The sequence below is a fragment of the Gouania willdenowi genome, chromosome 20 (genome assembly GCF_900634775.1).
Source record: "Gouania willdenowi chromosome 20, fGouWil2.1, whole genome shotgun sequence".
Lineage (NCBI taxonomy): Eukaryota > Metazoa > Chordata > Actinopteri > Blenniiformes > Gobiesocidae > Gouania > Gouania willdenowi.
The window spans coordinates 4427223-4455044 of NC_041063.1; the positions used below are offsets into that span (position 1 = coordinate 4427223).

Consider the following 27822-nt stretch of genomic DNA (forward strand, 5'->3'; position numbering starts at 1 on the left):
CATTTCATACACTTCAAATGGTTCATTAAATGCTGTTTCACATCAAATATCCAGTTGGTTTTTATAATTTTTTTATCGTAATAAGTTCACCTCGCCAGGCTTGAGGTGGACGCAGGAACAAAATTAAAGTTGGTGGCGTTGGTTTGGTTTGAGTGACAGTTTCTCTTGCTCACAGTAAAAGGGACGTGTTTGAATATTAAAGCTTGATGAGGAACAATGCATATTCCCCACACATGATTGTGTCTTATCATTAGGCTGATCTCCCACTAAGTGTAGCTCATAATTAATCAGCCACAATTGTGAGCGTAATTATAAGTCCTGAGTTAGCATGAGGTTAGAATTGTGGAATAATTAATTAAAGGAGTTGAAACGAGGATTAGCAGGGCTGCCTCGTGTGTCGCTCCAGTGTCTGATGGGTTAACGTGGGTTCACTGAGAGTCAATGTGCATGTTCATTAGGAATGTAAAGACATTTCATGATAGAAAAAAACTGCGATATAAATTTCAAAGGTGATATATTAGAACCAATCTGTGTACCCTTCGTTCTTTGGTTATTCCGTTTTAAAGCCAAATACATATAACAAATAAACAGTGTGGTTATTTTGTTTAACTGATTTAAAATCAGAACAGAAATACAGAAATTGATTTTTTTATATACTTGTTTTGTTTGTGAGATATTTCAATATTTACTGGCATATTAGAGCGAGAACTGAAGTCCGCTGCACCTTGTTTTCCTCCCAAGGTCCTGGACCAGGTCTCCTCACACAATAGGACTGTTTAGAATTTTATTTCCTGTTCATGTTTTCATTTCAGTCTGTGGATGTTTTAGCTCATAAAAAGCTACTCACGTTAAATGTTGAAAGTGTCTATTCGCACGGTTGCTAGGACAACTCCCGGTGCTATTGTTACAACTCGGAGCTCTGCCACGTGCAGAAGTTCGCGGACGACACAGCCATTGTTGGCTGTATCAAGAGTGGACAGGAGGAGGAATACAGGGAACTGATCCAGGATTTCGTCACGTGGTGCGACTCTAACCACCTGCTCCTCAACGCCACCAAGACCAAGGAGATGGTGGTGGACTTTAGGAGAACCAGGCCGCACCTTGAGCCTGTCAACATCAAAGGTGACTGTGTGAAGGTGGTTCACACTTACAAATACCTGGGAGTGCAGCTGGATGACAAACTGGACTGGACTGCCAACACAGAGGCCCTGTGCAGGAAAGGACAGAGCCGTCTGTACTTCCTCAGAAGGCTGGCGTCCTTCAACATCTGCAAGAAGCTGCTACAGATCTTCTACCAGTCTGTAGTAGCGAGCGCCCTCATGTATGCAGTGGTGTGTTGGGGGGGCAGCCTCAAGAAGAAGGACGCTGGACGCCTGGACAAACTGGTGAGGAAGGCAGGTTCTGTTGTTGACACAGAGCTGGACAGCCTTACATCTGTGGCAGAGAAACGGACTCTGAACAGGCTACTGTCCATCATAGACAATCCACACCATCCACTGCACAGCGCCATCTCCAGGCAGAGGAGCAGCTTCAGTGACAGACTGCTGTCATTGTCCTGCTCCACTGACAGACTGAGGAAATCGTTCCTCCCCCACGCCATGCGGCTCTTTAACAACTCTAGGGGGGGGGCGATAAAATCAACCATAGAACACTGGACTTAATGCTAATCACACCATGCACCCTCTGTCACACACGCACTTTATCACACACACACACACATCTACAAGTTGGACTCTAAGTATGTACAAGCTGACCATTACGCAACTGTATCTTGCACACTGTCATCTGCACAACTGCACTCGAACTGGACTGGCAGACACTATACTGTATTTCGTTTTTATACCATTATATTTTACCTTAGTACTTTTTTTGCACTGTTTTAAATTTTTAAATTTTTACATTGTACTTTCCCTGCATGCCCCTGTGTTCCCATACCTGTAAGCTGCTGGAACTGTGAATTTCTCATGGAGATGAATAAAGTATCTATCTATCTATCTATCTATCTATCTATCTTTACTGAAGTACAAGTACGTAGCGTCTTAGGGATAGAGTTAGGGTTAGGTTTAGGGTTAGGTTATAACCCTATATCGCAACAATTTTTAGGGTTAGGGTTAAGGTGAGGGTTAGCTTTACAGTTAGGTTTAGTCTTCGTCACGTGACCTAAACTGGCCAATATGGGGCATTGCGTACAGATAGAATGTCGGTATATTGATATGACAACCGTACGGATAGCCACTGCCTTAAATGTTTTGTTTCGCGGTGTTACGTCCAAATAGTATCCAAATAACCAGGTGACTGACTATCGACTGTGAGGCTGGTGTGAGGAACAATATATGTTAGTACATCTACCATTTGACACTTTTGCAAAAACAATTACAGCTTTTTTGAAGACAGTAAAAATGTATATTTTGCACATTATAAATACAGCTAACAGCAACCGTCAACACATGTGGAAGTTGATCATAAGAAACGAGGAGCGCCAGCAGATTCATTACACCACCTCTGTTTCCACACATTATGTGCATGTTTTATGTAACATCCATTCATGTGACTTATGCGTTGCTTATTTTTATTTTTATGGAGCAAAAGTCCGCCCAGTCACCAGGATATCTGGATACTATTTGGACCATAACACTGTTCGGTAAAGTTGGCAGACACAAATTCGGACTTCCAGCATCAATAACAAAACGTCATCGACACACAAATTACACCTCTGCCATCAGTGAGAGGTGGACAACATGATACAAGATCATTTTTTATCAAACGCAGTAGAGTAAAAGTCCTTCTGTCGGTCGTTCTGTGTGGTGAGATTAAAAAATGAAGCTCTTATCCTAGTTTCTCTGTAAATATCCAAATATCACACAAACAGAACCAGATTTAATTTTAAAATGGAAAAACGCTGCTTGTTTGGTTTTTGGTTTTTTGGTTTTTTCTATTTTTCTATTTGGTTTTGAAACAAAATAACCAAAGAACGAAAGGTACACGGATTTTTGTTTTTTGCTTGTTTCAAATAAAAATAACAGTGTGGTTATTTTGTTTTACTGACTTAAAACCTAAACAGAAATACAGAGAAGTCAAAAACCAGACAAACAGTGTTTATTCTGTTCTAAAATTAAATCTGGTTCTTTATTTGTGTGATATTTACGGGGAAACAATGGACGAGTGCTTCATGTTTTTATCTCGACACGCAGAGAGGACACACAGGGGGACAGACTTTTACTCCTAGACAAAAAAAGAGCAACGCATAAGTCACATTACAGATGAACTGGTGAATTGAAACGTTATTAATACATAAATAAATCAAAACAAAAATAGATGTTATGGAAAACACACGCGTGGTAGTGATTAGAGGAACCAGAGGTGGTTTGGACTGTTCACTCTGACAGAATGGGATGTGCTTAAGCTCTCGCTATAATTTCCACGTAAATATCCAAATATCTCACGAACGGGAAGAGTTTGTCATTAATATAATATAATAATATGTAATATTTAAATATATATATATATATATATATATTTCCATGTCATTTAAACAAACGTTCAGGCCATCCCACGCACTTTGGTCTAAAAAATTCAGAATTCAGAATTCTTTACCAGGTGTTCCTTAATTATTTGATAAGTGCACTGTACATTTGTGTGTGATTGGATAAAAAACTTTTTGAGATATGGCAAATTTAGTGAGGTGTTGATTTTCGTGTCATTATTTTTTTTTTCATTTTCAGCTTCCAATATCTCAGGAACTACTCCACATAGGAAAAGTGGAATGTGGTATATTAATACAGCTCCACCTCGTCCTTGTTGGTGGACATGCCAGAGCCTCAAAAATCACATATATGCATTGGTTGTTGGGTGACAGTCATTGGAAATCTGAAAAAATGCTTTTTATTTCATTGGCCCATAACTGTATAAGGGAATGCTAGAAAAAAAATCAACTTTGGCTTACTCCACCACTCCCGCATATTGAAAATCCTTTACATTAAGTCATTGTAGCTTGCCTGTGTCTTATAATTTGTTTATTAGTGTATTAGTTTACAGTGTGCCTATTAGATAACCACAAAACAATCGGTAAAAAAAGAAATTAAGCATCACCATAGTGCGTGGACCATTTGTTATAATGACATGAAATAGTTTTTATCACACAAATTTTATTGAAAATATTTTCCCGTCAGCCAGGTTTTTTAGACATTTTAATGTGCTGCGTTTGTAGTGTTTTTAAGACAGAGATCAGAGCTTTCAACTCACCAATTCAGATTTTACAGCTGTCTTCAACAATAAGGCAATAGAGTAAAGTTTAGCCATATTTTATTGTTATGGACAGTTCCAGATCTATGGACTCCTGCATTCACCACAAAAATACATATGCTCGGCAAGTCATAATTATAAGATTGGAAAGTCATAATTATAAGCTAAAAAGTCAAAATTATGAGATAGTTCTCCATTGTAGAGCCATGATCACGAGGCATTACCCATACCAACTCCAGCTAAAACACAGTAAAGATGAACTATAAACACAAGAGCTAGAGGCCAACTTTGGTTGATGTGTCTAATTACACCACATGACACATGACATTATGCTGACGCTGTAACCATTACGTACGATCTATTAATTCTGTAAACATAAAACACATCAACATACTTGGAAAAGTAGAGGATCTTTAATGATGAGCCAAACAATCTGTACATTGGAATACTGTTGCACATGCTCAGTTTGTATCTCATAATTAGGACTTCATATCTCATAATTGTTACTTTTTAATCTCATAATTGTGACTTTTTATTCTCATAATTAGGATTTTCTATATCATAACTATGACTTTTTTATCTCATAATTATGACATTTTAATCTCATAACTATGATGTTTTATCTCATAATTATGACTTTCTATCTTATAATTATGAATTTGTATTTCATAATTTTGACTTTCTATCTCATAGTTATGACTTTCTATCTTATGACCTTTTATCTCGTGTGAAACAATCTAAAAATTGTTATTTTCCTATCTCATAAATACAACCTCTTATTTCATATCATTGTCACTTTTTATCTCATAATTATTACTTTCTATCTCAAAATAATGAGTTTCTATCTCGTAATTAGAACTTTCCTCTTTTAATTATAACATTCTATCTAATGATTATGTAGGAGGTCATGTCTGACAGATACCACGACACACTTCTTGAACACTTTGGTCAGAGAACAGTTTCCTCCTTTTTCCCTTTCAAACAAAGAGCTGAGGGCAGGAATTTACGACTGTTTGTCCTTCCCCCCCCGCTGTGAAGCACATGGCAGAATCCTTCCCTTTGTGTTTACTGTTCTCCAAGAATTAACAATGAAACATCCTAAAAGCGGACACAAATTCCTGATAAAAGTTTGAAATGTATTCTTCTACACTGCCACTAACCCTCTTTATTCACAGAAAATCAAATCATTGGATTTTGGTGCTGGCCGCTAAGATGCCCACTGCAGTTTTATGTACGTCTTCTTTAATCTTCTATTTTCTTTGTAACAAAGTGTTTTCTTTCATTAGACCTTTTAAACAAGCTTGCGTGTCCCAGAGATAAAACCTCCTGTTCCAACTGAAGATGCTGAACACTGAACCAAGAACCAAGAACCTAGCCTGAAGGAGCTAAACTAACACAAGAACCAAGCCTGAAGGAGCTAAACACTGAACCACAAGAACAAAGCCTGCACACGCTGAACAAAGGCCAGACAGGCCTAACACAACTCAGTGGAAACCTGCAGACTGAACGAGCTGTGAAACGTGCTGAACAAGGAACAGAACCAACCAGCCTAACACAGGCCAGAACCAGGTCCAGGAAAGGACCCTTTCGAACACACTCCAGCGGTCCAGAGCCCCGCTTTGCTGCTTCAGACTCCCCCTGCCACAAGAGAAGGACCACCGACCACGGACCCATCAGAACCGAGATACTCTGGATCTCAAATTCTATTTTTTTTTTTTTTTACTTGTCTGCACATGCTGTCAAAGGTCAACACTACAAGAAGTGCAATTTTTTTTTAGACAGCAATGCATTTTATTTTTTTTATTTTTTTGTTATTGCAATTAAATAAATTACATACATATTTTATTGCATAATTGTGACCACTACGGAACACTATGGAAGGGTAAGAAACACTTTACTAAAGGGTGAATATAAAAAGAGAGGGCAGAGTTACACCTAGGTGAGGGGGTGGGGGGGAGGTGGAGGGGGAAGAGAGCAGGGAGGAGCGATTCGAGCAAGAGAAATGGAAGGGTGGGGAGGAGTTGATTACTGTGAGAGTGAGATGTGAAGTTGTAGGTGTGAGGCTTAACTATAATGGTGGTGGCTGTGGGCAGAGGGAAGGAGTGAGTGGTAATACCTAAAACAGGTATTTGGGATCAACGTGTCTAAAGTTAAGCCCACTACAGTCCAAGGCATGCTAGTGCATCGTAGACCGATGTATGTGCAAGAAACTGCCACTGTAAACCCAAGCGCTGCCCTGGACTCGAGGACACAGCCAGAACAGCAGAAAGAGCGGGGGCCAGCGAGCCCAGGCAACCCCCCCGCGGCCGAGCAGCCCCCCAGACGCCCTCAAGACACCAAGCTGAGAGGCAGCCACCGCCCCCCACATACACACCCGAGAAAGCACCTAGAAGCCAAGGAGCCAGCGCACTCCGCCACCGCCCCCAACCCCCAACCCCAAGGCCCCCCATCTAACAATTATGATTTTCCTATCTCATAATTACAACTTCTTATCTCATAATTATCACTTTTTATCTCATAATTATGAATTTATATCCCATAATTATGATTTTCTCTCACAATTATGACTTTCTATCTCGTAATTAGGACTTTCCTCTCATAATTATAACATTCTTTCTAGTAATTATTACTTTTTATCTCATAATTTTGACTTTATATCTCATAGTTTTGACTTTCTATTTTATGACTTTTTATCTCATGTGAAATAATCTAACAATTATGAATTTCTTATCTCATAATTTTGACTTATGGTGGTGTTTTTTAGTTTTTTTTGTGGCGTAAACAGGCTTCCATACAGATCAGAGGGTAGACTGAGCCCTCTAAACACTCGCACAGGCTCCACAGACACCCCTGGTATAGATGATGGATGATGGATGGATGGATGCATGGATGGATGGATGCTTGGATGCCTTTGTTTGACATCTGGCTTCGTACAAAGTAAATAAAAAGCTGATCAAACACTAATATGTTGTAATAAACTTTCCACCATGGCTGTCTCTTTCTTTAATAAATTTACAAACACAATATTAAAATAAATGTCAGCTTTATTTCTTATTATCCTCATTAGCTGCTGCTGCTGTGACACATTTATATCTTACAAACAATAATTCATTAATTGAATCGTTCTTCATTAACAGAAAGAAAACTAAAAAGCATTAGTAGAGTTCATCAATAATGCACAGGAAGTTATCTCTAAAATGTTTAATCATGTAAAGTGAATTATTTTAGATGAAATGAATGGAGAGTCAGGAGTAAAAGTAAATGTTAGCATGGAAAGCACGATTTGCTCATTTAGTGGAAGCATCTCGACTTTTGTGAAGCATTAATTCAGCCCAGACGATTTAAACTTTGTGTATTTGTAAATCCCTCCAGACTAAGGCAGTCGATTGCAGAGTGAGTGTTATTATGACGTGTTTCATTCAAAGTCACTTTGGTCACGGACAGATCCATGCCGTGTCCTAAAAAGGCCAAATGCATCCAAATGTGTCCAAAATGTCAGGATGTGTGTAATGATTTTTCAGGACAGCTGATTGGCTCCTTTCTGTCCAATAATAAGCTTAGACGCACCACCCACTGGATCCACTGCCTCTGACCATACTGCAGTTAATGCAGTTATAGAGCAGGAAACGGAACTTCTGCTTAAACCCTGCAACTGTTCACTGCCAAATACTCAGAACAATAACAGCATCGAAAACAGACATAAGCAACTGGTGGCCCTGGGGCCCTCGGTTGAATTTTGTAGGGCTCCCAAAGTAAATGCACAAAATGACTGAACAAAATACCACGAAAAAAAACACAGCAATAAAAATACCCAAACTGACCCCACAAACGTACATATGACAGATAAATTAGTTAAAAAAACAAAAAAATACATAAAAATGATGCCAAAACCCTAAAATGACAACATAAATAGAAAGAATGACTCGAAAACACACACAAATACACAAAAGGGCAATAAAATGAATCAAAACACTTAAAACGACAAAAATCTACAACTCCATAAACACACAAAAAGAGAAAAAAAATGTAAAAAAATGCAACAAAGATAAGCAAACTAACTCCACAAACATGCAAAATGACAAAAAAAATGTATAAAAGGATAACAAAAATACGTAAAAATTAAGCCCAAAACCCAAAACAACAGCATAAATATACAAACTGACTCCAAAAACACACAAAATGACAAAAACAATGCACAAAAAGAATGCACAAAAAGACAAACTGACTCCATACACAAAAATGATAAACTATACAAAAAGACAACAGAAATACAAAAAACAAATCCTCAAACCAAAAAACCAAAAATACGTAAAAATGAAGCCCAAAACCCAAAACAACAGCATAAATATACACAATGACTTCAAAAAAATCACAAAATGATAATTTCTCAAAGGGCACAGAAATACATTAAAAGATGACAAAAACCCAAAACGACAACTTAACTCCACAAACATACAAAATGACAAAAACAATGCACAAAAATAGAGCAAAGATACACAAACTGACTCCACCAAGACACGATTATCAAAAATTACACAGAGACTTACAAAAAGACACGAAAACAGAAGAAAAAAAACACAAAAATGACTAAAACACACAGTTACAGAAATGTACACTAAAGGAAAACAAAAAGACACAATGACAACACAGTTGCACAAAATAAGAGAACATTATTTACAAAATTACCAAAATATACAACAAAAAAATAATTATTTATATATACACCACGGAAAACATTCACAATAAGAGGAAAAATACCTGCAAAATGACTACAAACTCGTTGTCCTATCTTGTGTTAATGCTCACATTGATTATTATTCTAAATGTTGACATTAATGTTGATCATCAAATACAATCACATGATAAAAGTTTACCATTTCTCCTCATATCATGCAAACACAATTCTCCATCATGAACTAAATGAACTTGGTGAGTTTCTGAAGGATGTGACAGATGTAACGGAGCTGTTTTATGCTCCAGTGTTTTCAGAAGGGAGGTGTTTTGGTTGCTGTGATTGCATTGGTCATTGATGGCTGTCTAAATCACACCCTTAATGAGAAGCGGATTATAGTGCTTTTACAATTCACTCGTCACTGATTTGGAGTTATTTCAGCCCAAAAATATGAATCATTTTCTCTAATGTAACTCGTTATGGTAATTACTAGACAATTGCTTATCAAGGTGTCATATTAGAGTCGAGGCAAAACGATATCTTCACCCTTCAGACACACTTTGTCACTCTCCATTTACCTTTTATTCTGCTCAATGCACCACACTGCTGTGACTGTCTGTCAACGGTTCTCAACCTTGGGGTCAGGAGACCCTCAAATGCCTCAAAGGAACTAAGAATATTTTTTGAACAATTTGAGCAATTTTTGCTTATTTTTACCCTTTTTTCTGCAATTACACCAAACTTGCCATATTTTAACCTTTTTTCATCACTTTTTCTTGCCATATCTTTGCTCATTTTAATGCATTGTTACCATTACTCCCATTTCTGTCACTTCTCCATCACATTTCAATGGTTTTTCTGCACATTTTCCACTTTCAAGACATTTTCAGCACTTATAAACCCTTTCCACCATTTTTCCACCTAATGTGACATATGTTGACCCATTATTGTCACTTTTAAACTCTTTTCACCATATTTCATGATTATTTTTTGCCAATTGAACAGCATTCATGATGTGTCATGCCCATTAGTTGCCAGTTCAAACTAATTGTTCATACTTTTTTCTGCCACTATTAAGCCAATATTGACAGTGAACTCTTTTTTTTTTTTTTTTACAACTTTTTCTGTCTGTTTTTGGACACTAATTAGCAACTTTTAACCAATTTTTGTGGTTTTTTGAATTCCATTTCACCACCTTTGCCCCCCATTTTTGGTCACTTTTAACCAATTTTATTTCTGATTAAACAAGGATTTACATCTTTAAGATGGCTATATACTATGGAGCAAATAATACAAAACTCTTTTCACCATATTTCACGCTTATTTTGGATAATTTACTCACATTCACAACCATCATTTTGCTGACTAGCTCACACGTATAAGCTGAAAAACAAACTGACGACACATTGTAGCAGCACCAAACACATAATGGGAAGGATTTCAAAAACAACCCCTGCTTTATTTCATTCATCTTTTGTTAAAACAGTTCCAATCACTCATAAAGAGGCCTTATTTTGAAAGGTGAAATAAAGCAAATCATCCATCAGTGTGTCCCCATGTGCTGTGATATTACAGCCAGCTGCTTCCCGCTGAGTGCTACATTGGTTTATCTTGTAGCGTGTAATTAGGGGGCCAAGCCCGCGGGGTCAGGGAACCGCATATGTAAGCATACGCGGTTCCTTGGACCAGCGGTGCTAGGAACCCTATTATAATTGTAATATTATAATATTTATTTTTATTATGTTTCCCCCTGTAAAAGTGGTGGTACAGGCTAAACCGTGCATGGTAGGGCGATGCTCTTTGGGGGTTGGGTCCAGACCACCCCGTGTACCTTGGACACAAAAATTCACATATGTCTGCCAGCAGGTGGCGCTATAACAAAGCTCAAAATGTTTTGGTCAATAACTCCCACACCGTTTGTTGCAAATTTAAAACCTTTATATCCACAGATTCCTTGAATAGCACTGAATCACCTCGGCTAGGCCACGCCCATTTTCGCCTAAACTTTTCAAAATCGCAAAAAACTGGAAAACCTTTTTCAAACTCCTCCTTGGTGTTTTGTCCAATCAGCGTGAAACTTGGCACGTAGAGTCTTCAGTTGGACGTGATATAAAGTTATCAAAATGAGTTTGTTCGGGTAAATTATGCGCAAATTATTAACGAGTAAAGTAGCTAGCAATAAAAATGCAAACTGGCGCATATCTCGGTCAAAATTAATGCTAACAACACCAAATCTGAGATCCTTAGTTTGCATGTGACTGTGAGGGTATGCGCCAAATTTGAATGATGTAGGCCACTAGGGGGCGCTAAACAAATATTTAAGTCTCCTAAATGGCAAGACCAATTTTTATCAAATTTGGAGGGTATGATCTTGGGTCCCTCCTGAGGCGATATCGCAAAGTTATTCGTGATTGGTCAAAGTGGGCATAGCTTATTACTACATAACATATAAATAAACAAACCTTTATTTCAGCTCTATTTCAGATATGTTAAGGGCTGTGAAATTTACAGGGTAACTGTAGAAGAGCACACAGATCACCCAAAAAGTGCACCACTAGGTGGCACTATAACGGGTGCAAATGCATTTTGGCTTGTCACTTTCACACTTTAAATCACATCTTCCAAAACTTCATATCCACCTGTTCACAGCAAATGGCACATTGGCCTGTGTCCTGACGCCCGCCACAAGCCCATCATCCTTCGTGACGTACTTTCATGGGCTCCGTGAAACCTGGGGGCCGAGTCACGCGAGAAGGCTTGGCCCCCTTTCATAACTGCGTGCAGTTCTAGTTTTTTTCTGTGATTGAAAACAAACTGCAGAGTTGAACCAATATGGCATCTGCTTTCTTTAAAGTCCAGCGGAGCCTCATCAGCAATCAATGGAAAAGTTTTCTTTAAGAAAGCTATTTTAAAGGTTTCCCATGATTTAAGCATATGGTGATTAGAGAGGAAAACGCAGACAATAACCTGCTGATTGCAGACTCACTGTTACGACTCAGGATATGTTCTCCTATTCACTGAGAAACTTCCTCCCCTTTCTTTATCATTCCACGCTCAGCAACTGTTTTTTTTTTGTTTTTTTTTAGACTGTTGTCGACAAGAATGTGTAATCACACACCTGATGATTTAGTAACTCACCTGTGGATACGTTTCCTTCTCGTTGTTTATTCCTCTGTTTGAAAAAGAAAGGCAGTTGTTATCAGATTCATAATCTTTCTATATTTAGTCAGAATCTTCATGTTTGTAGCATCATGCAATGTTTTTAAAAACAGACTGAATCTTTTGAAATCTCAACATTCAAAAATCAACACCTTTATATGTCCCTGAGGGGCAATCAAGGATTGTAGTGTTTTTGTTGATATTTTTGTAGCATTTTTTCGTTTTGTTGTTTTGTATGTTTTTGTCATCTTTTTATGTGTTTCTGGACTCATTTTGTGATTATTTTTGCCCATTTTTTGTGTTTTTGTGCTGTTTAAGTCAGTGTATTTTTGTTGTCATTTTATATGTTTTCTGGGATTTTGTGCGCATTTGTTTTTTGGATTCATTTTGTGTATTGTTCTTCCTGTTCCCTTTCATTCGAGCCGTGGAAACATTTGTGTTTGTGTTAAATTGTTTTGTTTTATATCAGTGAATGAAATAAAAGAGATAAAATGTAAATAATTAATTTGGGTAATTATTTTTACAATGTTACAATTTTGGTTGTTTCTGGGCATATTTTGTGTTTTTTTTCCCCATCCATTGTATGCGTTTTTGTAGCTGTTGTGGTTTGTTTTCTTGTTTTTTTTTTGTGCTTTGGAAGTCGTTTAAGTGTATTTTGTTGTAATTTTGTATCTTTTTCGGGTTTTTTGTGCACATTTGTGCATTTTTTTTGGTGAGTTTTTTTGGATTAATTTTGTGTATTGTTCTTCCTGTTCCCTTTCATCCAAGACCTGGGAACATTTGTGTTTGTGTTAAATTGTTTTGTTTTATATCAGCAAATGAAATGAAAAAAAATCAAATGTGAATAATTAATTTCTGTATTCATTTTTACGCTACAATTTCTGTTGTCTTTTTGTTGTTTCTGGGCTTATTTTGTGGGGGGTTTTCCCATCCATTTTATGTGTTTTTGTAGCTTTTTGTGAGTTTGTCATTTTTTTGTGCTTTGGAAGTCATTTAAGTGTATTTTGTTTTCATTTTGTATCTTCTTCAGGTTTTTTGTGCACATTTAATGTATTTTTCTTGTTCTTTTGTGAGTTTTGGTATTCTTTTGTGTATTCTTCTTCCTGCTCCCTTTCATTTAAGACTTGACAAAATTTGTACTGAATAGTTTTAGTTTTATATCAATTACTTTTGTTACACTTTTGTTTATTTTTTTTTCTCAATTTGTGTGTTTATCTTGAGAGGTGGACAAAATTAGCCTGTTGCTTTTGTCTGACCTCAATTATATATCATTGCACACAAACAGAATGTGTGTTAATGGTATGTGTGTGTTATTGGTCAGTTTCTGTCGTGACTTTGTGACACAAATGATAATAAGCTGAGAACTGTTGTCATTTCTCGTTCTAAACTTAGTTTTTGAGCCACACTTTGTAAAAGACGGCGTCTCTTCGTGTTATGCAGCTACACTGGGTCTGTTGTGACTGAGCCGTCCACGCGCTGTGGATGTTTACCATAGTTCCAACAGAGCCACTCGTCACAGGGTTGGACGCGGCCGACAGATCTGTCGTCTATACTTTAGCGAGAGGAAAAACTTCTCTGACGGAATGAAATACACAGAATTGTGTTACGGATTGTGTGTTTTCATGCAATGTCCGAGGAATATTTACTATAGATTTATTTTACTTTTCTACAATGTTATGAAGACCTGCATTAGAGCAGCACATGAGTCTTCTCCATGGCTGTGCTGGAAATGTTATACTAACGTACTACTCAAACTAAGTTCGTATGTAGTGTGTTCATATTAGATAGTTTGGAAAGATTGAGTACCAGAGAAATACCCAACTGTAAACTATATGGCAGCTGTTATCACAGCGGGGTCACAAAAATGTGATTGTCTGATCTGAGGGCCACATTAGCAACATTCATGCCATTGTATATTAAGAAAAACGACCAATCTGAGCATTACCACAGGAATTGACAATGTTTTTTTTTTTGTCTTTTTGTGTTTTTGGAGTAAAGTGTGATTTTGGAGTCATTTTGGGACCTATGTGTTTTTGTTATTTCTTGTGCATTTTGTTCATTGTCATTCTGTGCATTTAGGGGATTTTTTCAGTAATTTTGTCATTTTTTGTAATTGTTAGCATTGTGTGTTTCTTTGATGTAACTTTGTATATGTCTTTTTGTGAGTTTAGATGGTTGTTTTGTGTGTCTGATGTCCTATTGTGTGTGTTATGAGTCTTTTTGTGTATTTTTTTGTTTTGTTTTGTTGTTGTGTTTTTATTGACATTCTGTGCATTTTGCTGTTGTTTTGTGTGTTTTTGGAATTATTTCATGTATTATGTTGGGCCTCATATTACTTCCAATTTCTTGAATTACAATTTTTGGTGGCCAGTGTTGCCTATATCCGCTATATGGGGACATTTTCCAAGTATGCACACTAGTCCTATTCAGCCGCCCCATGATGCATTGCGAGCTGAATGTAAAGTGGTCCTGTGATTCAAGCTAAAAATCAAACATCCCTTTTTCAAATTAAACTTATCTGTTCTTGTCTTCCATTTGTTTTTTAATGTTTTTGCAATCAGGGCTTGTTTAAAACGTTAAAAGTTAAACCAGAAGTTTTGTCAGTTGCATAATGGAGGGTGGCGGTTTTATTCCCTTGGGTTGTGACAAGGTGTGCCTGATAAACAGAGATAATATTAATGCTATGCCGTATTAATTTTTATTATTATGAATTCATAAACAGCCAAGAAGGAGTTTGTTTACCTATATATTATTTCTGTTCAGACACAGATAAGACAAAATAATCACCAAGTTATTCAATTTTGAAAATTGATTACAAAAGTGAAACATTATATAACTAAATCACTATTTAAATGAAGCAAGTGAATATGAGCTTTAAAGTAACCAAAAAACAACAAAAGGAGAAGTTAAGGTAGGTTGTAATGGAATTCTAAACAACCTCTCTGGTGGCCCACCATGTGGACGGCCCGGGCTCGCACCAGACAGGCCTCCTAAAATGAATACCTCACTTCACTCCCAGCTTGTCTGGCTCATTCACTTGGTGCACCACACACCCATACCCAACCCTTGGGAGGCTGGATGGTGGGGCTGAGGGTGGAGGGTGCTCCTGAGTAGTGGCGCGGGGGCGGCATTCCCACCTCAAATTGCCCTACCAATCCCTCCAATTTTAATCGCATCTCAACACGCCACCACCCGGAGGGTGCGACTACCACTTCCACCCTCCGGATCTATTTGCACCACATACACATATATTGCACCTCATACATTCACTAAACACACACATTCACACAGAGGATAGGGAAGTGCCTCTCCATTGGGGAATGGAGAGGCACCATAACAGGAAGGTGGGTAGGATCACATATTTGGGCCTGTCAGGTGGGGTCCTGATCCCTCTGTTGATGGCTGGGCCACATTGTAGAAGGCAAATACATCAGGATGGTGCGGTCGGGCATGGTGGAGCCTCTACGCTATTAGTGTGGCTTGGTCCTTGGGGGCTGTCCTCGGTGTGAGCAGGCCCGGGGCGACCCGCCTCGCCGGTTTTGGGGGTGGGCGCGCTGTGGGGTGCTGGCGTTTGTAGCGGGGTTGGGGCGGGGTTGCTTGGCACTTCGAGATGATGCTGTTTGCTGGGGGGCGGCGCTAGATGTTCCGGTGGTTGCTGTTGCCGTCGGCTGCCTGGTAGGTCTGTCCTGCTATCTGCGGATTGGTGGGTGGGTCCGGGCGCCGTTAGTTGGGGACTGCTGTTTCGCACTGGGTGGGTACCATTGGAGTGCCTCCCTCCTGAGGTGGCGGCCGCCGGTCGCTCGCGCGCCGGTGGGTGGCATTGCCTTGTGGCTTGCGCTGTCCGGTGGGTGGCGGGGCCTGGGCTACTGTCTGGTGGGCGGCGGGGCCTGGGCTACTGTCCTTGCGCCGTCTGGGGCTGTGCGGTCCTGCTTGGCTGTGGCTGGTTCGTGGGCTGGGTTGGGGGGGTGCTCCCCGGGGGGCTTAGCCCGGGGTCTCGTCCTTGGGGGTTCCCAATCCCGGGGGAGTGCCCTTGGGGACCGGCAGGCTTGGCCGGCTTGCTTGGCCGGTCCTGGCGGGGGTCTACCGGAGTGGGTGGTGCGGGCCGCGCTCTTGCATACCAGTGGGTGCGGCGTTGGGTGGCCCCTGCTTGGGCGGTACCCAAAGTACCGCCTCTAGTGTGGTGGCATGCCGGTGTGGCGGTCTGGCTGGGCCCTTGGGGGTGGGTGGGGCGGCGGGGGGACTTTTGCAATAACTGAGGCGCATCGCGCTGGCGGTGTCAAAAAATGGTGACCTGGGGTGCTTTGGGAGGCTGGGTCCCCTCGTTGCCCAGGGCGGCCGGGGGTGTGGTCGTTGTCCTTGGGTGTGCTACTCCCGGTGCTGCTTCTATTCCGGGTCCTTCTGGCCAGGGGCCCGGTCCCTGCTGGCTCTGGGCCCACTGACGGGTGCCCGCCGGCTGCCCGTTTGACGCGGCTCTGGCCGCATGCTGGGCGTGGGCCTTGTCCTCTCTGCTGTGGTCTCGGGCGGGGGGCTCTCTGGGCCCTCCCCTCGGGGAATTGGGTGCGGGGTTGGGGGGTTGGGGGCGGTGGCTGAGTGCGCCGGCTCCTAGGCTTCTAGGTGCTTTCTCGGGTGTGTATGTGGGGGCGGTGGCTGCCTCTTGGCTTGGTGTCTTGGGGGCGTCTGGGGGGCTGCTCGGCCGGGGGGGGTTGCCTGGGTTCCCTGGCCCTCGCTCTTTCTGCTATTCACGTTGATCGAGTCCGGGGCAGAGTTTAGGTTTACAGTGGTTTCTTGCACATACATCAGTCTACGATGCACTAGCATGCCTTGGACTGTGGGATAAAACTTGTAATGGGCTTAACTTTAGACACGTTGATCCAAAATACCTGTTTCAGGTATTACCACTCATTCCTTCCCTCTGCCCACAGCCACCACCATTATAGTTAAGCCTCACGCCTACAACTTCACATCTCACTCTTACTTTACAGTAATCAACTCCTCCCCACGCTTCCATTTCTCTACCTTGAATCGCTCCTCCCTGCTCTCTTAAAATAAAGCAATGATATATTCATATATCTTTGAGGCACATTTCACTCATATAAAATAACCTAAATAAAAATAATGTTCAACCAAAATTGTTTCAAATCTACAATGAAAATAAATGTATCCCTCACTGGGACCCAAACTCAACAATAGTTCTTTTCAGACTCTCATCTATATAAAATATTCACAAAAATAACATAATAAAAAAATAAAGCATTTGCCTTCAAGTTTCTCTGCTTGGAATGTTCTGTTAATTTTCAACCGTGAGTTATTAATTTTTTTGGTTACCTTGGGCCCAAGGACAAAAGAAAAATACCTGAGATCTCAGTAGAAAAAGTATCAAAATAAAATATAACTCCTTTGGTGCGATCCTTACTGGTCCTGGGACCATCACTTCATCCTCGCATCCCTGTCCTGGAGAAGCATTCCTCTGAGCAGCGATGATGATCTTGTGGTGGTGAGAACAGCTTCTCTGTTGTATGTATATTGTCTCTCCTCAGAAAAAAAACCCTACACACGAAACGAGTGTGCAGAAAATTACTGTTCAGTTTCAATCTTTTTGTTCCATAGTCCATTCGTTAACAAAAAAATAACATGAAATGTGATCATGTTGAAAACAAAACAAAAAAAAATAGAAAAAACAACTAAATAATGTATTTTCCACATATTCATTTTAAATTAAACACAAGATTTGCATATTTATTTTGACCCTCGATGAACATTGAGTATGTTGCTTTAAGCTTCACTTCTAGGCCTCAGTTTAGCTAACAGTAGTGTGAAATAATTCAGCATCAGTTACATCTTCAGTTCACAAGTCATATCCTGACTTTTAACTACATTTATACAAAAATACAAAACAAAACACACAACTATCATTTTAAAAGATACTAACACTAAGTTAAACACTAACTTAAGGTGAAACTCACCTCAGCATCTGTCGATGAAAAAAAAACGTCAGCTCCTCAAGCTGCTTGCGTTTAAGTTTTTCTTTAACACTCCCTCTCTGATGAGAAAATAGCAATCAACTACTCATCTTTCATTTGAACCATACACAAAAACACTTAGTTAATCACAGACCTGTCCGTGGCTCTTTGTGTAGGAGCAGCTCAGAGAGGCACAATGCTTCCTGCGTGTCTGCAGCATGTGGCTAGCAGCTAACCTGTGAGTGAAACGTGTGTGCGCGGTGCGTTCAAAGACAATCCGAAATCAGAGTACCGGAATTACCTTGGTTACATAGTGTTGACCTTTGACAGCATGTGCAGACAAAAAAAAAAAAAAAAAAGGAATTCTAAACATGACTACAATTGATTATAATTCGTAATTGTTAAATTACGGGTACACTCAATATGCTAACAATTTAAAATAAAGGAAATCAAGATCATGTAATAAGACCGGAAACGAGGAAGAAAATAGGTGAGTGAAAATAATTTGTGGTGTTATGATATGTTTGAGAGCATCAGTCGGGTAATGAGGATTAATTATGTGTTTGTATTTACGTTAAAGTCGGAAGTTTTGACAACCACGGAATTTCCAAAATTTAGAATGAAATTTGTCTATGTGAGTTTTATGGATGAAATTAGCACATGTTGATATTCTACTTGGTCACTTTCCCACTTCAAATGTTTTCAGAACTTTCAAAATAAAGGTAGAGAATCAACAAAGATATTTAGCCTCAGTGTGATTCAGATTTTTGTTCCAAATGCATCTTGAGAAACTTGGAAGTATACTTCAGTGGGAACGCTCATTGTCCTAATCATACTATAGCAGTATGACGGTATACACTCATTGAGTTTGTAGTGTATAGTACGTTAGTGTGACATTTCCAACACAGCCGATGTTAGCAGAAAAGGTTCTTCTTCTTCTCTCAGCAGTAAACACACAAACCTTCCTAATGGAGTAATTTACACACACCCAGCTGAAGCCATTGATATGGCAAATGTCTGGCATTTAGCAAATCGATGGCATGAGTTATGAAGGAGAGCTGCCTCACTATTCTTCTCAATAACAATAGAGGAAGTGCATTAAAAACTAGCATTGACGGCTTGTTGAGAGTAGCAGTCAATGATCTTCTAGGGTTAATAATGAAAGGCTCTCGCTGTGAAAATTGTTTTGTTCGTTCATCAGTCATGTTGAAAAGACTCTTATTTTGTGCAATCAAATGGATCCTAAAATCGTGCGTAGGGAGTGGGAGTACTTTTAGAAATCCAGGTGTTTCATCCTTTGCTCGTTAATGACACCGACCATCGTCTTGACCAAGTGTTATAGCCACAGTCTATAATTTCATCTGGAAAATGGGCAAGGGAGTGGATCTTCCTTATAGTAATTGAGTATTGATTTAAAAATAAACAGCAGCAAGACTCCCACCCAACTGACAGAGCCATCTATCGAAGGGAATCGACAATAAATGGGCCCCTGGTCTGAGGGAAAGTTATGGATCAGGACGATACAGTCAAGCACGCTGTTCCCCTATGATCCCTCTCCCAATACCTATTGGATTTTAGATAACCCATTTATGAGCCCTGTCATCAATAACCAATGGTACTGAGCAAATGATGAGTTAAATATGGAGGTAATCCATTGTGAAAAGTCTAAAGCTTTGATGTAGTGTTGGACCTCATTTTGAAGGTTCTTGGTTCTCCAGATTTTCTTTCAAGACCAATCGCGACCAGCACTGATCTTTAAATTAATTAATGTGAGTATAAGGAGAAGCACTAGGAACTGTTCCTGATTAAATATTGTTGTAATTTCACTTTAAACATTTAGCATTAGCGTTACTGATTGTTCTGCCTCCTTTGAAATATTTTCCAGTTCCTTTCTACTTGTAAATTTAGTGAAATACTTTTGAACACTGACTTTAGGCCCCATTAACCTGAACATTAAACTGAATTAAATAAATTCTGGACCAGGGTTTTTTTTTTTGCAAGAAATGAGTTGAACAAATTTGTCAAAATTTCAGATTTTTTTGCATGTTGTTGTTGAAAGAGTTGCAGACACCTGCAGGGAGGGCTGTGATTGGAGGAAACCCTGCTCCATCCTCTCAGCTTTTATATGAGGGGCGTGGCCAACAGTGAAAGTTGATGACGCAGGGCAATCCAAAAAATCAATTTCGGCCAATAACAAAATTCAGTTATAATAGCTTATAATACGTAAAATTAAAAAGCTTTTGCTAAATTGTGAAGAGTGGGACGAGGATTAATAAACAGCACTACTTAATACCCAAACACATTCATATTCAGCAGAAAAAAAGTAGGTTTGGGGTTTAATTGCTCTTTAAGTACATTTTAAAAGAAGTAATTTGTCACATTTCTACACCCAACAGTTAGTGAGTAAATTCTTTTTTTTTGTTTTAAAATGATCAATGAACATAGTGAAACTACAAAAAAATGAAATTACCAGACAACAATGAAATGCATGACATCATGGCCGACCATCCAGATTAAACGTAACCCTGGATTTCTACTGGATTGGTATCTGCTCAGCTGCATAACTGCAGTGCAGTCTGCTGTCCAGCAATCCCCACCGCCTCTGGTTTTACTGCATACCTGTCAAGTATCCCTTTTGGGCCTGGAAAATCCCGTATTTTACCCCTCTTTCCCGCCATCTTCCCGTATTATTATTTTCCCGTAAATATCCTGTATTTTAATGTAATAATAATTAAAAGATGCCTTACTAAACTGAACGCTTCACTAGCATCGCGAGAACTGCCAACCGAAATGGCCTGAGTGGCAGTTCTCGCAAGATTAGTGCCGACAGCGGCAACAAACCCGGAAACAACTCAAAAAAGAGATGATGAATGAAGACGTTCTGGTGAAAAAAACAAAGAACTGGTGTAAATATGTTGTAAAATGTGACAGAGAGTTTATCTTCCTAAAGAGCAGCAGGATGGGACACAGTTACACGTTCTGTTAGATTAATAACTGAGATTATAACGTCGACCACAGCGGAAGGAAAGACGTAAGTCATCATGAAAAATCAGCCAATCACAAGCACCACAAATATACACTGCTTTAAAAAGTGTTAAAGAATGTAAAGTCTGCAACAAATGTGTCTAATAAGTCATTAGTGAATACCAGAGAACCACATGAGTGAGCATGAGAAATTTAAATAAATTATCTAATAAAAATAAAATGTTAATGTCTAACTTAAAGACAAGCAATGTAAAATTAACAGTAAATATGGAACGTGTTGACTTGTATATAAACTGTAAGTATATTAAATAAACACATGTGCTTCATATACACATTTATGTTTTTATTTATGCTGTTTTATAATTTAGGAATTAGGGCTGGGCGAAATATCGAGATTCAAGATGTATCGAGTTTTCTATTTTGGCGATATAGAAAACTATAATATTTCATATATCAATATATATAAATAATAGCTTATTATGTATCAAAATACTAGTTTTAGGAGTTGCTGCTTTTACTTCTCAGAACAGCATGTAAAGCTCAGTTAGATGGATTTCTGAGTGCACATATTGTGCAGCAGTTAATAAAGGTCAACCTACCAGATTCTAATCACATAATTGAATTTAGTAAGTGGTTGACAAGTGGGTATTTTAGATTTCTAGATTTTAAAATATAACGGATACTGGAGCTTGGTTGGGCGGGTATGACGGCTTGTAGTGGGCACCAGAAAATTTCCCTTATTTTCAAATCCAAAACTTGACAGGTATGTTTTACTGCGTATCTGTTGCAGCAAGGACTCAGGAGATCCCGCTAATTAAAAAAATATATACAGTATATATGTGATTCAACCTTGGATAAATGCAATATTTATAAGATTTTAAAAGTGCTTGGAGTGGGCTAAACGTGGTATCAACGGAAAGGTCTGAATATGTGCCTGGTTTTTGGGTAGAGTCTGAATTGCGCCCGCTAGAGCCGAAAAGCACAATTTTCGGCCCGAAAAAAGTGTTAATTTTGTTGAAAGTGTGGTATCAGTGGACAGGTTTTATTCCCCTGAATATCGGTTTTTGGAAAAATTCCGAAATTGCCCGCTGGAGGCCCCCGGAAGGTCAGTGTTTTCCTCTGCAGAGGTAACCTCGGTTAATGGATGGAATTACAATCCGCCTTGAACACGAAGTATTTTATTTTATAATTATCCGGATATTTTATTCTGTGTCTATGCACTACTTCAGGTCCCGCACGGGTAAATTTTTGTTAAATTGATGCGGCACATGATGCGGTGGTAGTTAGGTGTAATGCGCTGCGTCAAAAACGGGATTGGATGCAGGTTATTTTCTCAGAGCATCACCAGAAGAAGAACGAGTTACTGCTGATTATGTGAACCGAAGTGAACCATGGACAGTATAGGAGACCATCCAGAGAAAACACCACAAGATAGAGAGGCTGATGATGATGTAAATACCTGCCAACATCTTAAATATTTGCATTTAAACATAAGAAAGGCAACAGTATCATAATGCAATGTAAACTTTGCCTATCTTTTTAAGTTTATATACACACTGTTTACTGTATGCAAGGGAGCCGTAGCAAGGTTATTACCAAATGTGACGGTGCAAGCCCGTCCCTAAGCGTACGTTACGGCAAAGCATGGTAAGAGGCGGGCAGCAGTCTCTCTCTCTAACCACATCCACACATGCACACACTCGATAGTTACTTACCTGTTTATCCGCTCCGTTTTCCGCTCGGTTTCTCCATCCATCCATCACAGTAGTCTTGGGTGCACACAAGGCCACCGTGAAAATCATCCATAGCCATAGTTTAGTAGTCCATAAAGTTTAGACAATGTACGATCTCTCATTTCACCATCCATCTATTCAAACCGAGCACCGCGCACACTTCCGGGTTTTATCCATCACATGCGTGACAAACTAATTTAATTAATGTCATGTTGGCAGATACAACGGGGTTGAATTAATAATAAATGGCCCAATTTTTACAAAGATGTTAGGGTGGAAATGAATGGGTTTTTAGGTAGAAAACCCTGATTTTGGGTTTTAATGGACAAGGGGGAGGAGCCAAGGGCTATAGAAGAGAGCCAGTCTCTGCTCTCCCTGTCAGTGTATGTCCTGTTTGGGTGCAATGAAGGTAAGCCAGAAGGCCTCTGTTATTTTGTTGCATGTGCAGTTGTATCTATTGTAAATATTTATTCTCTTTTTCTGTTTATTTGTCTAGCGCTCCTCTTCATCCTGGAGTTTTTTGTTATTGTTGTTCACTTAATGGAATAAAAGCACTAAAAATGTATATCCTGGCTATGCCATCATTTATTTAATCAAGAACCACGTCACACCAAAAGAAAATCATGGGGGTAAAAGTAACTAACTTTTACTTTGAGTACTATTTAATTAAGCTACTTTTTACTTGTACTTGTGCTTGGGTACAATTGCAATCAAGTAACATAACTTGAGCAGGATATACAGTGGGGCAAAAAAGTATTTAGTCAGCCACCAATTGTGCAAGTTCTCCCACTTAAAATGATGACAGAGGTCTGTAATTTTCATCATAGGTTCACTTCAACTGTGAGAGACAGAATGTGAAAAAAAATCCAGGAATTCACATTGTAGGAATTTTAAAGAATTTATTTGTAAATTATGGTGGAAAATAAGTATTTGGTCACTTCAAACAAGAAAGATCTCTGGCTCTCACAGACCTGTAACTTCTTCTTTAAGAAGCTCTTCTGTCCTCCACTCGTTAGCTGTATTAATGGAACCTGTTTGAACTGGTTATCTGTATAAAAGACACCTGTCCACAACCTCAAACAGTCAGACTCCAAACTCCACTATGGCCAAGACCAAAGAGCTGTCAAAGGACACCAGGAAAAGAATTGTAGACCTGCACCAGACTGGGAAGAGTGAATCTGCAATAGGTAAACAGCTTGGTGTGAAGAAATCAACTGTGGGAGCAATTATCAGAAAATGGAAGACATACAAGACACTGATAATCTCCCTCCATCTGGGGCTCCACGCAAGATCTCATCCCGTGGGGTCAAAATGATCATGAGAACGGTGAGCAAAAATCCCAGAACCACACGGGGGGACCTGGTGAATGACCTGCAGAGAGCTGGGACCAAAGTAACAAAGGTTACCATCAGTAACACACTACGCCATCAGGGAATCAAATCCTGCAGTGCCAGACGTGTCCCCCTGCTTAAGCCAGTGCATGTCCAGGCCCGTCTGAAGTTTGCCAGAGAGCACATGGATGATACAGCAGAGGATTGGGAGAATGTCATGTGGTCAGATGAAACCAAAATAGAACTTTTTGGTATAAACTCAACTCGTCGTGTTTGGAGGAAGAAGAATACTGAGTTGCATCCCAAGAACACCATACCTACTGTGAAGCATGGGGGTGGAAACATCATGCTTTGGGGCTGTTTTTCTGCTAAGGGGACAGGACGACTGATCCGTGTTAAAGAAAGAATGAATGGGGCCATGTATCGTGAGATTTTGAGCCAAAACCTCCTTCCATCAGTGAGAGCTTTGAAGATGAAACGTGGCTGGGTCTTCCAGCATGACAATGATCCCAAACACACCGCCCGGGCAACGAAGGAGTGGCTCCGTAAGAAGCATTTGAAAGTCCTGGAGTGGCCTAGCCAGTCTCCAGACCTCAACCCCATAGAAAATCTGTGGAGGGAGTTGAAAGTCCGTGTTGCTCGGCGACAGCCCCAAAACATCACTGCTCTCGAGAAGATCTGCATGGAGGAATGGGCCAAAATACCAGCTACTGTGTGCAAACCTGGTAAAGACCTATAGTAATCGTTTGACCTCTGTTATTGCCAACAAAGGTTATATTACAAAGTATTGAGTTGAATTTTTGTTATTGACCAAATACTTATTTTCCACCATAATTTACAAATAAATTCTTTAAAATTCCTACAATGTGAATTCCTGGATTTTTTTTTTCACGTTCTGTCTCTCACAGTTGAAGTGTACCTATGATGGAAATTACAGACCTCTGTCATCATTTTAAGTGGGAGAACTTGCACAATTGGTGGCTGACTAAATACTTTTTTGCCCCACTGTAGAGGGAGTGCTCTTTACACCTTTGGCGCGAAGTAAATGTTATGGCCTCATAACACACTATTTATGTATGATAAGGAAGAAGGGAGTGGAAAAGAAACCAGTAAGTGAACCTCATGTGAAGAGTAGCACTTGTTTCGTGCCGACTTTTAACCTCTTTGTAATCATTTGCCAACAACCTTTTCCTCTCACGCCGTCAGAATACTCCGCTTAGCCGCTAACGACTCACTGATGTGCTATTTGTTTTCATTAGCCGCCACTTCACTCCTGATTCAGAGCAGATAGTGGAGTGTGGTCGTGTGGGAAGAGTGTGGAGTGTGAGAGGAGGCTTTTCCAACTGACCTCCAGGTCTCCATCAGGCTGAGAGGAGCTGATAAACCAGATACTGAAGGTGCAGGGTGATGAGACTTCAGAATGTGGCTGCTTGCTCACATTTACATCGTCAGTAACAACTCCTGATTATCATTCATGTGATAATGCTTCATTTGTAATCGGCGTGACCATGTCGGGAGCATTAACTGTATTTATCTGGTCAAATATTGATTGCTTTTTCCTCCTGCATGACATTATTAGTTTGACGTGCTGTGTGAAGCTCACTGTTAATCATATTTAAACAGATGGAGGGAGATAAAAATCAATTTTTCATTATCCTTGAGATTCTTAGGCAGTATTTTTTTCACAACAGTTTGATTCTGTGGAGCGGATGGAAAAGAATGACTGGGAGGATTCAGGAAGAGAAAAGTCATGTCGTGAGAGTTCTTTAACCCTCCAATTATCCTCAAATGTTAGTAATACATTTTACGGTATTTGCCTCCGCAAAAATTATTTTCTGAAATATTTTTTACCAACTTATTGTATCAGGCACTTTATTTGTTGTAACCTGGCAAGAGCCAGATTGATGTGTAGACCTCCCTCTAACTCGATTTCTCCACATCGATCTGGGTCTGTGTCTGGCGAATCCTTTCGGAACCAGGAAGGGACATGAACAGAATGCTTGAAGCTGATTGGGCGAAGCATCTGTCCACCATGATTTGTTTTAGCCAATCACACGGCAGAGACTACAACAACAACAATGTTCCGCTGGTGAAAACATACGTCTTTACTGTCCAAAAATGCACAAAGCGCCTCTCGCTGTTGCTTTTTCAAAAATGAGTTTATAGCAGCTTCTACACATTCATACTCCTGCGTCAACATCTTTCTGTTTTGATTCAGAGCTATGCTAATAGCAGTAGCCCAGCTAGTTCTCTCCCCGCAACTGCGCATGTGCCAGTTTTGCTTCGACGCTTCTGCCTTCGTCACACCCGGATATCCTGCCCTAAACCACAACACTGCCTCATGATTGGTTCAAACTGGTTCGGTTCGCTTACGAAGGGTAAGGGCTGGAGCAGCACAAGATGGATTCTGGTGTTTGTGAACACTAGGAGAATCCATCTGGCAGGCAAGGTTACTTTATTTGTTGAATACATAAATAATCCCTTGATAATGAAACCTTGACCTGTTCTCTAGCGCCACCATCAGGACTTCAAAATAGAATTAAAGCTGCAAGCAGTGTTGAACTGGCCCTCGCAACCACATGCATGTCGGCGCACATTGAGGTGTTACATGTCGGGGTGTGGCAGAAATTTTGAAGCGTTAAGACGTAGCTGACCATTTTCAAGGATTATATCACAAACCTTCCTGCAATATTCTGTGCAAATATAATGATTTCCTTTTACCAATAGATGTTATGTTTATCAAACTGTCATTATGTTTTAAAAAATGTTGAACTTTTGCTTCTACAACAGATTCTGAGTCTGTTAAGTTTTTAAATTATTTGTTTTTAAAGTAACCAAAACCATCTATAAACGTGCCCAGTATGTTTTATGAAAATAATGCGCAATTAACTTACAGCTAACGTGCATTGAGGAGTGAGGTAGTTTAATAAGGTCTGATGTGGTTCACTGACCTAGCGTTTCTGTGCTATGCATCTCTTAGCGCAAGGACACAACATCCGACAAATCAGAGGAGAGGGCTTCCAGTGCTACTGAACATGAAGTTGTCAATATCTTGAGTCAAGAGTGAATGGAAAGTTAACTAGTTAACTAGTGATACAGAATGAACCCTATTGGTTGTGGTGATGATATGACCTTTGACCTTTCCTGCAGCTCCACCATCATCTTCCAAATCTTTTCTAATTTGTGGTGCACATTCATGACTCTAACAGAATGAACCATATTGATTGATGTATACCCCAAGAATAACAGGAGGGTTAAGAAAGTGGAGAAAATCATTTCAAGGTATCATTGGACAACATTATGCAACATGTATCTCTTGCTTTTTAACGCTCTAGCATCCGTATAGTCAGACCCAATACTGAATCAATATCACAGAAAATATATAAGTTTGGCAAATTTCATAAAATAAAAAAAGAATATCAATCAATCCCATTTAAAATAAAGAAGGGAGAGACAAGAAGTCGAAGAAGAAGCTAATACCCTTTGGAAGGTAATGGCTCGAGGCAGGATACAATTAGCCCAGAAAGAGCACTTCACCCAGCTAATGGGGTTGAAGGATTCTGGTGTGGTGAGATTCATGTACACTCGACGCTGCTGTGATGCTGTGACATTGGAGATCCCATAAAAAGGTGCTGTATAAAATACTGAGGCGTTACTCTGAGCTAATATGGTCCCTGACTTTTTTGGTGGCAGATTTAGCTTAGCCTGACATCAAAGACACAGAAACTCTAATTGGACAC

The 27822-nt window shown here is 39.7% G+C and overlaps 1 long non-coding RNA gene across 1 annotated transcript; it reads right to left on the bottom strand.

Moving 5' to 3' along the window:
- Positions 1-17130: 17130 nt before the first annotated feature.
- On the bottom strand, positions 17131-18287 carry LOC114454456 (uncharacterized). Its single transcript, XR_003672543.1, has 3 exons — positions 18188-18287; positions 18037-18113; positions 17131-17620 (listed from the first exon to the last, which is right to left on the bottom strand). It is a non-coding gene; the product is annotated as an uncharacterized LOC114454456 (long non-coding RNA).
- Positions 18288-27822: the final 9535 nt, after the last annotated feature.